Source organism: Ochotona curzoniae, unplaced genomic scaffold (assembly GCF_017591425.1).
Source record: "Ochotona curzoniae isolate NIBS_2020 unplaced genomic scaffold, NIBS_Ocur_1.0 contig_883, whole genome shotgun sequence".
NCBI lineage: Eukaryota > Metazoa > Chordata > Mammalia > Lagomorpha > Ochotonidae > Ochotona > Ochotona curzoniae.
This window is the reverse complement of record NW_024466599.1, coordinates 41680313-41691671: the sequence shown is the minus strand read 5'-3', so window position 1 is coordinate 41691671 and position 11359 is coordinate 41680313.

The following is an 11359-nucleotide window of genomic DNA, read 5'->3' as shown; positions in this document are numbered from 1 at the left end:
GGGTGCAGGATTCCAAGGCTTTGGGCCATCCTTGTCTGCTTTCCCAGGATACAAGCAGGGAACTGGATGGGAAGTGAAGCTGCCGGGATTAGAACCGGTGTCCATATGGAATCCTGGCACGTGCAAGGCGAGGACTTTAGCTGCTAGGCTAGTGCGCCAGTACTAGCAATGCAAGGTTGTTTGGTGGTAGAATTGGAAGCAATTTATGCTGAGTTGTGGACTGTTACATGGAAAACAGAGTATAGGTCATCAGTCTCTAGAAATTTGAATATTAAAAAAAGGAGAAGGGGATAGTGATAGCTAGAAGTCTAGGGAGGATTTTAAAATTTTGATTGCACATGACAAAAAAAAAACAAAAAACCTAAGTAAAGCTGATGAGGGGTTATTTGCTCATGTCGTTAAAGTGCCCATAGTTGGAGATGACTCAAGGCATGATGAGATTTAGAGGCACAGATGTCAGGGAAGAACCCATCTCTTAGTATTGCTGTCATTGATTTAAAAATGTCTAAGCTCTTAACACCCCATGCCATTTTGTTGGTATAAGAAATAACAGTATGAAAGTCACAAAAACCCTATCACTACTTTTTGTCAGCATTTTACATAAGGGTCTATTTAGTAAAACAAGGTAAGAAAAGAAAATTCAATCTAAAGTTGGGAAGAATTAAAAATATTATATTTACCCATTTTTAATTTTAAAGGTTTATTCATTTTTATTGGAAAGGCAGATTTACAGAGAAAAAGACAGAAAATTTTTCCATCCACTGGTTCATTCCTCAAATGGTCACACTGGCCAGAAATGAGCCAATCTGAAGCCAGGAGCTAGGAGCTTCAGCTGGGTCTCCTACTTGGGTGTAGGAGCCCAAGCACTTGAAAAATTCTCTGCTGCTTTCTCGGTCATAAGTAGGGGGTTGGAAGGGAAATGGAGCAGCTAGGACATGAACCAGCACCCCTATGGGATCCTAATGCTTGCAGGGGGAGGATTAGCCAATTGAGCCATTGTGCCAGGCCCTAAAATATTATATTTCGACAATGAAAATGTATATTTTTAGGGACTGGTGTGGTGGCTCAACAGGCTAATTTGTAGTGCCAGCATCCCATATGTCACCAATTCATGTCCCAGCCGCTCTACTTGCCATCCAGCTCCCTGCTAATGGCTTGGGGGTCAGCCGAGATTGGCTCAAATCCTTGGGCTCCTACACCCAAGTGGGAGACTTGAGTGAAGCTCCTGATTTCTGGCTTCAGATTAATTTAGTTCCAGCTACCGTGGCCATTTGGTGAGTGAGCCAGTGGATGGAAGACCTCTCTCTGCCACATGAGGGTGACAGGGTTCAAATGCCTGGACTGTTTTCTGCTGCTTCCCTAGATACATTAGCGGGGAGCTGGATAGGAAATGAAACAGGACACCAAGCAGCAACCATATGGAAAGCTAGTGTCACAAGTGGTGGCTTTACCCTGTGACCACAATGCTGGCCTCAGAATGTATACTTTTAAAATCCCAACCAATTTGGTGGATACAAGATGTGGAATATAGAATTCTAAGTTGTCTCCCAAGATTCCAGGCCTCTGGAATACATGCCCTATATAGCAATTCCCCCATACCTGTGGGTAGAGTTGTGGATATGATGAAATTTCATTCCCATTACTAGGCTTTGGAATACAGCAAAGGTGAAAGGACTACAGATGTAATGAAGGTCTCTAATCCGTTGAATTAATCAATACTGAATTCATCTTAGTAACCCTTACCTAATCAGGCAAGCCCTTTTAAAATCAGGTTCAAAGGTCAGAAACATTAGAGGTCAGAGATATTTGAAGCAAGAAAGATGTTCTGTTGCTGGTCTTGAAGGTGTGCGTGACTGGTAGAGGGTCACATGACAGGATATGGTTGTGGCAGTTAAAAACTGAGACTAGTTGCTGGATGACAGTGTGAAAGAGGGACCTTAGTTCTGAATTGTGAGCTTAACCAGTCTCCTTGGAAGAGAACTCTGAGTCCAAAAGGAGACCACAAAGCTGACTGCCACCTTGATTGCCGCCTAGTAAGACCCTAGGCAAATACACAAAACAGCTGCTCTATTTCTAATCCAGCTCGTTGCTAATGAACCTTGAAAAGCAGTAGAAGATGGCCCAAGTCCTTGTACCACTGTCATGCCTGGGAGAGATCTGAGCGGACTTCTATTTCTTGGCTTCAGTTTGGTCCAGCAGCAGTCATTGTGACCATCTGAAGAGTTAGCCAGAGGATAAAGATTTCTATTTCTCTGTGTCTTCCTCTCTTTTTGTAATTCAACCTTTTAAACACTTAAAGAGAGAGAGAGAGATAGGAAAGGGCAGCTTACAGAATAGAAGAAGGTATTTTTAATATATGGCAATAAAAAAGGGTCATCTTCAGAGTATCTTAAAATACAAAAAAAAATTTTTAAAGATTTTAATTTTATTGAAAGATTTACAGAGAGAAGGGGAGACAGAGAGAAAGATCCATCCTGCTGGTTCATTCCCCAAGTGGCTGGAATGGCCAGAGCTGAGCTGACCTGAAGTCAGGATCCAGGAGCTTCATCCAGATCTCCCACATGGGTGCAGGGTCCCAAGGCTTTGGGCCATCCTCGACTGCTTTCCCAGGCCACAAGTAGGGAGCTGGATGAGAAGCGGAGCAGCTGGACACAAACCATATGGGATCCTGGCACATGTAAGGCAAGGATTTAGCCCCTGAACCATCATGCTGGTACCAAAATGTGAAAATTTTAAAAGCTGTTACAAATTTAAAAAAAAAAAAGTGATGATTGAAAAAGAAAAGTGGTCCAGACACTTGAATTGGTTCTCATGTAAAAGGATATATAAATGACCAATAAATATATGAAAAGGTATTCAGCCTTGTTAGTAATTAGGGAAATAACAACTATATTTAAAAGACTGATAATACAAAATTCTGGGGGTGGGCTCAGGCATTTAGCCAACAGCTAAGATACCATTTTAAGGATACAGAGCTTTGGCGAGGAAACTGTCACCTGGGACACCCAGAGTTTCTCAGAGTATCTGCCTAGACATCCTGCCTCCATTTCTTCCAGTCCAGCTTCCTGATAATGCACACCCTTGGAGGCAGCAGACGAAGGCTCAGTGATTGGATGCTTTTCCTCACATAAGAGACCTGGATTGAGTTTCAGGCTTCTGTTTTTAGCCTGACCCAGCCCTTGTCCTTGGCGGACATTTGGGGAGTGAATCAGAACATGAAAGATCTCTCTCTGCGTATTCTTCTGTCATTCAAATATTAATAAATACATAAATAAATATAAACATCTTCAAAAGGAAGTCAAATTTCTTGCTGTGTCTTGCTGTGGATCATGGTTCTCATCCATGTTGGCTGGCTTCAATCTCAAACTTCAAGTGATTGCAGGGTGGCAGAAAGATATCTGTTAGCAGTTCCTAGTCTACAATATCCTTGTTCAAACCTGCAGAAGCCAAGGCATACTCATCAGCAAAAGTCCCAGATTGTTGTCTCTCATTGGCCCTAGTTGAGTCCTGCATCCATCCCTAACCCAATGACTATGGTCAAGGGGATGCTTTAATTGCTAGGCCTGTATCACCACCAGTCACTAAAGCTGAAAGCAAATAATTTCAGCTTTACCAGGACACATGTAAAATGAAAATGAAAAAAGATGTGGTTATCCAGAAATAAAACTGTGGCCCCATTTCAGAAGAAGGAATACGTGTGGACTGAAAAAAATCCAACCAATTTGCTTAATTCTCTTTCAAGTGAGAACTCTTGTTCTCTGTATATTTCCCTTTAATCCCTTTCATTGTACCATGTGATTCAGGGTTTAACGTGCTTACTGCTATCATTATTGCAAATGAACTTTCCTTCTTTATGGTCAGCTGAGAAATAGAGAACTTACATTCGGTCTCTACTTTTTTTTTAAAACCTTGCTCATCAAGATAAATGAAAACTAACTCTTGGGCCCGGCGCGGTGGCGCAAGTGGTTAAAGGTCCTCGCCTTGCACGCCCGGGATCCCATATGGGCGCCGGTTCTAATCCCGGCAGCCCCTCTTCCCTTCCAGCTCCCTGCCTGTGGCCCGGGAAGGCAGTCGAGGACGGCCCAAAGCTTTGGGAACCTGCACCCGCGTGGGAGTCCCGGAAAGAGGCTCCTGGCTTCGGATCGGCATAGTATCGGCCCGTTGCGCTCACTTGGGGAGTGAATCATCGGACGGAAGATCTTCCTCTCTGTCTCTCCTCTCTGTATATCCGCCTTTCCAATGAAAAAATAATAAAAATAAATCTTAAAAAAAAAAAAAGAAAACTAACTCTGAAACTCCACTTAAAATTTTAATTTTCCTTTCCTACTGGAAACTACAGTGTAACAAAAAGATTAATAAAATAATCAAACCTTGGAAAGTAAGCTCTCTATTTCTGCCTATCATTGAAAGGGTGCCTCAAGGACTACCCCCTGCAGTCAGCTTTCATTGCCATCTTCTTCCGTGATCTGAATTATTGAACTCCTCTAGCCCTGTACTCACTTACCCTTATTGTGACTTCCTGCTTACTTAACTGTGGGTTTTTGAAGGCAAGACTCCCAGCTTTATCTCTTTATCATCAGCACAAAGCTCAGTGTCCTGGACATACACGGTGGAAGGTCAATAAATATTTTCTGAATGAGTGACTGTTTCATTTCTCAATCACAATTTATCCTGATAACAGCACTGTGAGGTAGACAGAGTTGACCTGAGGCTTAGAGAGGTAAGGACAGTGACTTGCTCAAGACCACACAAAATAAGTGCAGTCAGGATCAGAACTCTTATCCATATGCTGACAAAGCCTGAGCTCTTGCCTCAGTTAAAAATGTTCATTTCTTTGGAAAAAGAATTTTATAAAAGTTTTCCCTGGGGTCAGTGTGATGATGCCACAGGCTAATCTGCTACCTTGTGGTAAAGGCACCATCCTATATGGATGCTAATCCTAACTCTAACCATAACTAATTCAACTAACCTGCTGGTTTGTGTCCTGGCTGCTCCACTTTAACCCAGCTCTCTCCTTATGGCCTGGGAAAGTAGCAGAGGATGGCCTAAGTCCTTGGGAGATCTGAAATAAAGTTCCTTGCTCCCAGCTTCAGATCGGCTCAGCTCTGCCCATTGATGAGGCCGTTTGAGAAGTGAACCAGCAGATGGAAGACCTTCTCTCGCCATAAAATCTGCCTTTCAAATAAAAATAATTATGTTTTTAAAAATAAGTTCTCCCTGACTAGATTCTACCTGTACTTCCACCTTCAGGCATTTTCTTTATAACCCGTGAACAGACTCAGACAATTTTGCCTTTTTTTTTTTTAAAGATTTATTTTTATTATTTTTTTATTGGAAAGGCGGATATACACAGAGCAGAGACAGAGAGGAAGATCTTCCGTCCGATGATTCACTCCCCAAGTGAGTACAACGGGCCGATACTATGCCGATCCGAAACCAGGAGCCTCTTCTAGGTCTCCCACATGGGTGCAGGGTCCCAAAGCTGTGGGCCGTCCTCGACTGCTTTCCTGGGCCACAGGCAGGGAGCTGGAAGGGAAGCGGGTCTGCCAAGATAGAACCGGCACCCATAGGGGATCCCGGGCATGCAAGGTGAGGACCTTAACCACTGCGCCACTGCGCCGGGCCCGACAATTTTGCCTTTTTATGCTTTGTTCGACTTCATCAGCTCTGTTTACCAGAGTCTTACCTCTCCTTCACGGGTCAGCTCAGATGCTTTCTCTTTTCTAGAACGTTCCCTTATCACCTAGCCAGAAGTGACACGGCCCTCCACTGAGCTGCTGTATCAGTTATCTCCTGAACTATGGGCATATCATAGAACAGCCCCAAAACTGGCTGGAGGAATTGCTACAGAATCCTCCCTACACTATCTTCTTTGCAACCACCCTCCTTACAGCAAGCTAATTACTGACACCAGGGTAGTACAAAAGAGTGTATGTTTACTGTAAAGCAAGAATAAGGAGATAGGAAACTAGCACTCAATTCCTGGGAATTCCAAGGGATTGTGTTTAGCTTGTCTTCAGGTCTGTGGTGTTCGTGGCCTTTTTTAGATTGGTCAGCAATAATGTGTTCTTTTGACAATTTTAATGGATGGCAAATTGGGCCCAATTAGTCTGATGGCAGTTACTTCTTGCTTGGCATCTGGGGTTCCTGGAAAGGAAATCCCTCTAGACTAGACCTCATGAGCCTTGTGTTCAAGCATGTTGTAGAGCTAGCTGCACTACTACTTTGGTTTAGTGAGTTCATTTTAATAAAAGCAGGGCAAGGAATCTTTAAGTTAAGAAGGAAAGCTAGCAGACCATAGAACAATAGTCATTGGTATCAGAGAAACTGTGTAGGGACTTGGTTTCAGATGTGACATTGATGGTGTATTAGCTTTCTTTAAAATATTGGTGGATTTCTTGGCTTCCATTATAGACTATTAGACTATGTCATCCTCTTTATGGGCTCTTGCACCATGGCTTGGACATGATTAGAACTTTTTCTGAATGACTTAGATATGGTATTAGTGTCTCTTTGGCAACCACTTGCCTCACTATCTATAGCTTAGAGCTGCTGCAAGCCACTGTTAGACCTGCCTTCCATCTTCATATCACATACAATGAATTTTCTATTGGTAACCAAAGAGACTGTACATATTTAGAACCATGAAATATCAAGTTCTCAAATATAAGTATAAAAGGCTTTTGGTAACTGTAAACAATGTGGTTTTACAAATGGCTGGGAAATATGGCTTTGTGAATATAGTGGGGTTTTTTTGTTTTGTTTTGTTTTGTTTTGTTTTTAGTTTAAAACAACTAGTGTGTGGGAGAAGAAAACTAAGGAAATTCATTCTAAATCTTTCTACATGTTTCCAGAGCAAGATAATTTGATCTGTTCACATTAAAAGCTCAAATTAACTAGAGCACAATGAGTTGGCATTAATTGTCTCTCTCTCTCTCACATGCACACCCAGTACAGTGGAGAAGAGGAGAATAATATAGAGGTGAACGGATGTGGAGGAGATGGGAAGTATCTGTCGTTTGTAGAAAAAGATAAATGACACCAGCAAAATAATATCAAATAGCAACTGGCAGCACAAGTCTTGTTCTAGATAACAGCCTCGTTTTCAGAAATGAAGTAACTCAAAATTCTGAATCATGTAATGAGATCAAAAGATAAGAGTTTAACCAGAAAATTCTTCTAACAAGCACATATCACTTCCTTCCAATTCTGGTAAACATTGTTAACCTGTAAGTTACCAAGGAGTTTGGGCTAGGGGTGAAGGTATAATATTTAAAAGAAAACAACTTGGCAAAGTTATTTAAGCAATGATCATATTGTAGCAACTAAACTGGAAAGGTGTAAGTATTTTTACAGAAACAGGAATCCTCAAGCGTAACTGGGGCAGAAAATCCTGATGTGTCTTGCTTTCTGCTAAATTGTAGGCTTCTTCAATGATCAGGTTTCAAGCCCCATGGCAGCTATCAACTCAAAGGGATGACCTAGCCTGCAAAAGAAAAAGGAGTATAAAAGAGTATGATTGTGATATCGAGACTCACAATTATAGAGGGCACATGAAAACTCATCTATTTCTGGTTGAACAATAAGCAATTCCAGTGTTAATGGGAATAACAGAGAAGCCTGATTTCATGTGGTGTTTTAAGAAGGTATTTTTCATAATAGCAAAAGGAGCCTGGATAAAAATCTGGCATAATAAATATGATTAACTGAGTAATCACTCATTTTATCATTAATGACAGACTCCATAAAATCAACTTTTAGGTGATTGGAACTGAAGAACTTTCAGACTAATGTTGAAGATTCTTCTGGAGGAACAATTGGTAATAAAAGCAACAGCACAAGTAAATTAGCACAGTGAGTAACAAGGTCAATATGTTAAATACAAGTAGTATTCAAATAATGATGTTGATGATATTAGCTTGGGTGAAGACAGAAATTTCCCTGTTATTTGTAAGAAAAAAATGAATGTTTTTTCTTTGCTTGAATTGCCTTCTCTGAATTTCTTCCCACAATCCTCACACCCAAACTTGCACAGTCAAATTCAGTCTCTCCTTCAAGATTTAAGAAGATTGTTTTTCTGAGAGATAAAGAGCTCCCAACTGTTGGTTTTTCAACTAAAAATCTGTTGTTTTTTTGTTAACTGAAATATCAATCTGAATTTAAAATCGAAGTTGAAGTTGGTTCAGCTGGTGAAATTGAGGATTAAAATCAGAAAAGCAGCTGAATAAGTGATCTGGGTTCATTCATTGAATCAGATTTAAACAGTACAGATTTATATATGGTTATTAATCACATTGAAAAATTAAATAATAACTCATTGAAAATTACAACAGATAGACTTAATTATAGATTAAGGGGGTATATTACATTCCCATATGGGATTTTATCTATATTCCAAACAATGGAATCAGTGAGCACTCTGCCTAGAGTGGCTCCAAGACTGAAAGTTCAGTTTTGAAAGTGAAGTAGATGTTTCCTGACCTATGGCTGATGTCTTCTTGGTCTGGTTGCAGTTCACTGTAAGGTCCTGTTTCCTGGGACCCATCAGCAGAGCAATATCACTGAATAGGCAGTGTTGTGGCTGATTTGGGACACTCAGAATTTAAATTCACAAATGTACACTACAAGTGGGACAAGGATTAGCCAAAACTTGGTTCCAAGAACTCATTCCAGATTTCCCAGATTGGTGGCAGGGGATCAGTCCCTTAATCCTTATCTGCTCAGGGTGCATATAAGTAGGATTCTAGAATCAGGAACCACAGTCAAGAATTGAAGCCAGGCACTCTTATGTGAGACACAGACATCTTAAAATTTTGTTTGTTTGTTTGTTTTTAGAAGGGCAGACTTACAGAGAGAAGGAGAAACAAAGTAAAAATCCTCCATCTGCTGGTTCACTGCCCAAGTGGACAAAACGGCCTTAGTTGAGCTGATCTGAAGCCGGGAGCCAGGAGTTTCCTCCGGGTCTCCCATACAGGTGCAGGGTTGCAAGCCTTTGGCCTATCCTCTACTGCCTTCCTAGGCTACAAACAGGGAGCTGGATGGGAAGTGGAGCAGCCAGGACATGAACTGGTATTCCTATGGGATCCCAGCAACAGAGTGCTGGTTTGAGTTTTGGCAGTAGATGATAGTTCAAGTACTTGATCCCTTCCATCTTGTGGGAGACTGAATGGAATTTCTGATTCTAGCTTTGGCCTGGTCCAGCCCTTGCTATTGGGAGAATAATTGAGTCCCCGCTGCTCTGCTTTTGATGTACTCCCTGCCAATGCGCCTAGGAAGACAGTGAATGAGGGCCTGAGTGCTGAGGTCCCCTGCCATCCATTTGGGGTATCTGGATTGATATCTAGGCTCCTGGCTTTGGCTGGCCCAGCTTTGACTATTGTGGCCATTTGATAATGTTGTGGCCAATGGATGAAAGATCTCTCTTTCCTTCTCTGTCACTCTTTCAAATAAATATGTATGTACATCTTTTTTTTTTTAATATTACATGGTTTGGTCTTTGGTTTGCTTTTAAATAAATAGTTTTAAAACTATACATAATATTTTAGAAAGGTTTAGAAACATATTAGAAAAAGGCAAGAATTTTAAATTATCTATGAATTCACAATTAAGATATACAACTATTTTCCATTTATATATACATGAGGGAAAGGGAGGGTCTTCAAAAAGTTAGTGGATGTGTGTATTATGAAAAGTATACATAGATTTCAGATGTTTTGCATTAAAATCAGTGCATCTTTTAATTTCATGTTTGAAGGATATATTTCCAGACAATTTTTATGCAATTATACATATTATAAACACGCAGTCTAATTTCCTTGGTTGCATTAGCCTAATGTACAAACAAGATCAATAATTGGTCATCACTCAAATGTTACTGCTTCAAGAATGAACTCTCAGATTCAATCCCATATCTCGTTTACAAAGCAGAACTTAAGAGAGGAGAATAAAAGATTCCTCTATGAAGAAACTGAAAAGCCTTAGGAAAAAGTACCTTCTCATATTCGGTGTTCTGGCAGTGAAGAAGCCGGTGTGCCAAGAAATCATCCTAAGAGAAGCATTTAGCTGCCCTCCTGGGTCTAGCAACAGCTTTCAACATACCTTTTCAGGTGATGTCTCTCATGTAAAAAAGAACAAAAATCCAAGAGCTACTGGATAATTGAGAAAATACCACAACACCAGAGATTAAAAACAATAATAACAATAAGGAAAGAGGAATCCAAAGAAAACCAATATGATTTTGGATACAGTAGAAAACTTACACATTTCTCTCTCTTTCTTTCTGTCTCTCTCTCTCTCTCTCTAATAACAGGGGCAAAAAGACATACACACAGAGAGACAAAGCAAGCTCCCACCTGCTAGTCCATTCCCCAGTTGTCTGCAGGGGCGAGGCCAAGACAGAGGTCAAAGCTGGGAGCCAGGAGGTCAACCAGATTTCCCTACATGAGTAATAGTAGTAATTAGTAGTAATAGATAGTAATTGAGCCATCATTACTATCTCCCTAGATCTACACTGGCAGGAAGCTGGATGCAGGAGCTGGAGCCGAGAAGAACCCAAGTACTCTGGAAAGACATAGAGTCATCTTAACTAGTGTCTAAATTCCCGGGCCAAATACCTACTCCAGAAGGAAAAGAAAAAAAATTTTTTTTTAATTGGAAAGGCAGATTTACAGAGAGAAAGAGAGAGAGACAGAGAGAAAGATCTTCTGTCTGCCTTTTCACTCCCCAAGTGGCCACAATGGCCAGAGCTGAGCTGATCCAAAGCTTCTTACTGGTCTCCTATGCAGGTGCAGGTGCAGGGTCCCAAGGCTTTGGGCCGTCCTCAACTGCTTTCCCAGGCCACAGGCAGGGAGCTGGATGGGAAGTGGAGCAGCCAGGACATGAACTGGCACTCATATGGGATACCAACAGATGCAAAACAAGGATTTAGCCACTAGGCTACCACGCTGAGCCCCAGAAGGAAAATATTTTGTTTTTAAATCACTGGGAAATTTAAAAAATGGTAACATTGGAATACTCAAAATGGAAGCAAAATAGCACTGAGGCTGTCTCCCAGAAGCCAAACAAGAAAGCAATTGATGAGAAAATGGAGGAAAAATACTTAGGGAATCAACCAGAAATTCTACCAATGGGTCTTTAAAATAAAAAAAAATTATAAACGACATGCAAATACATTTCTCTAAACTGAACACAAATCTCCAGGTCAAACTGTTGTAGCATGGCTGGATCCAGTTTCTTGTTGCCAAACGCAAGAGGGAATTCAAGATCAGGTGCAGGTAAAGGTCCACAGAGAAAAGCAAGATATATTTGCAAGCAAACACTCAAGGAGGGTCCTTCTGCCCAAGTCCTTTTTTCAGTGTTA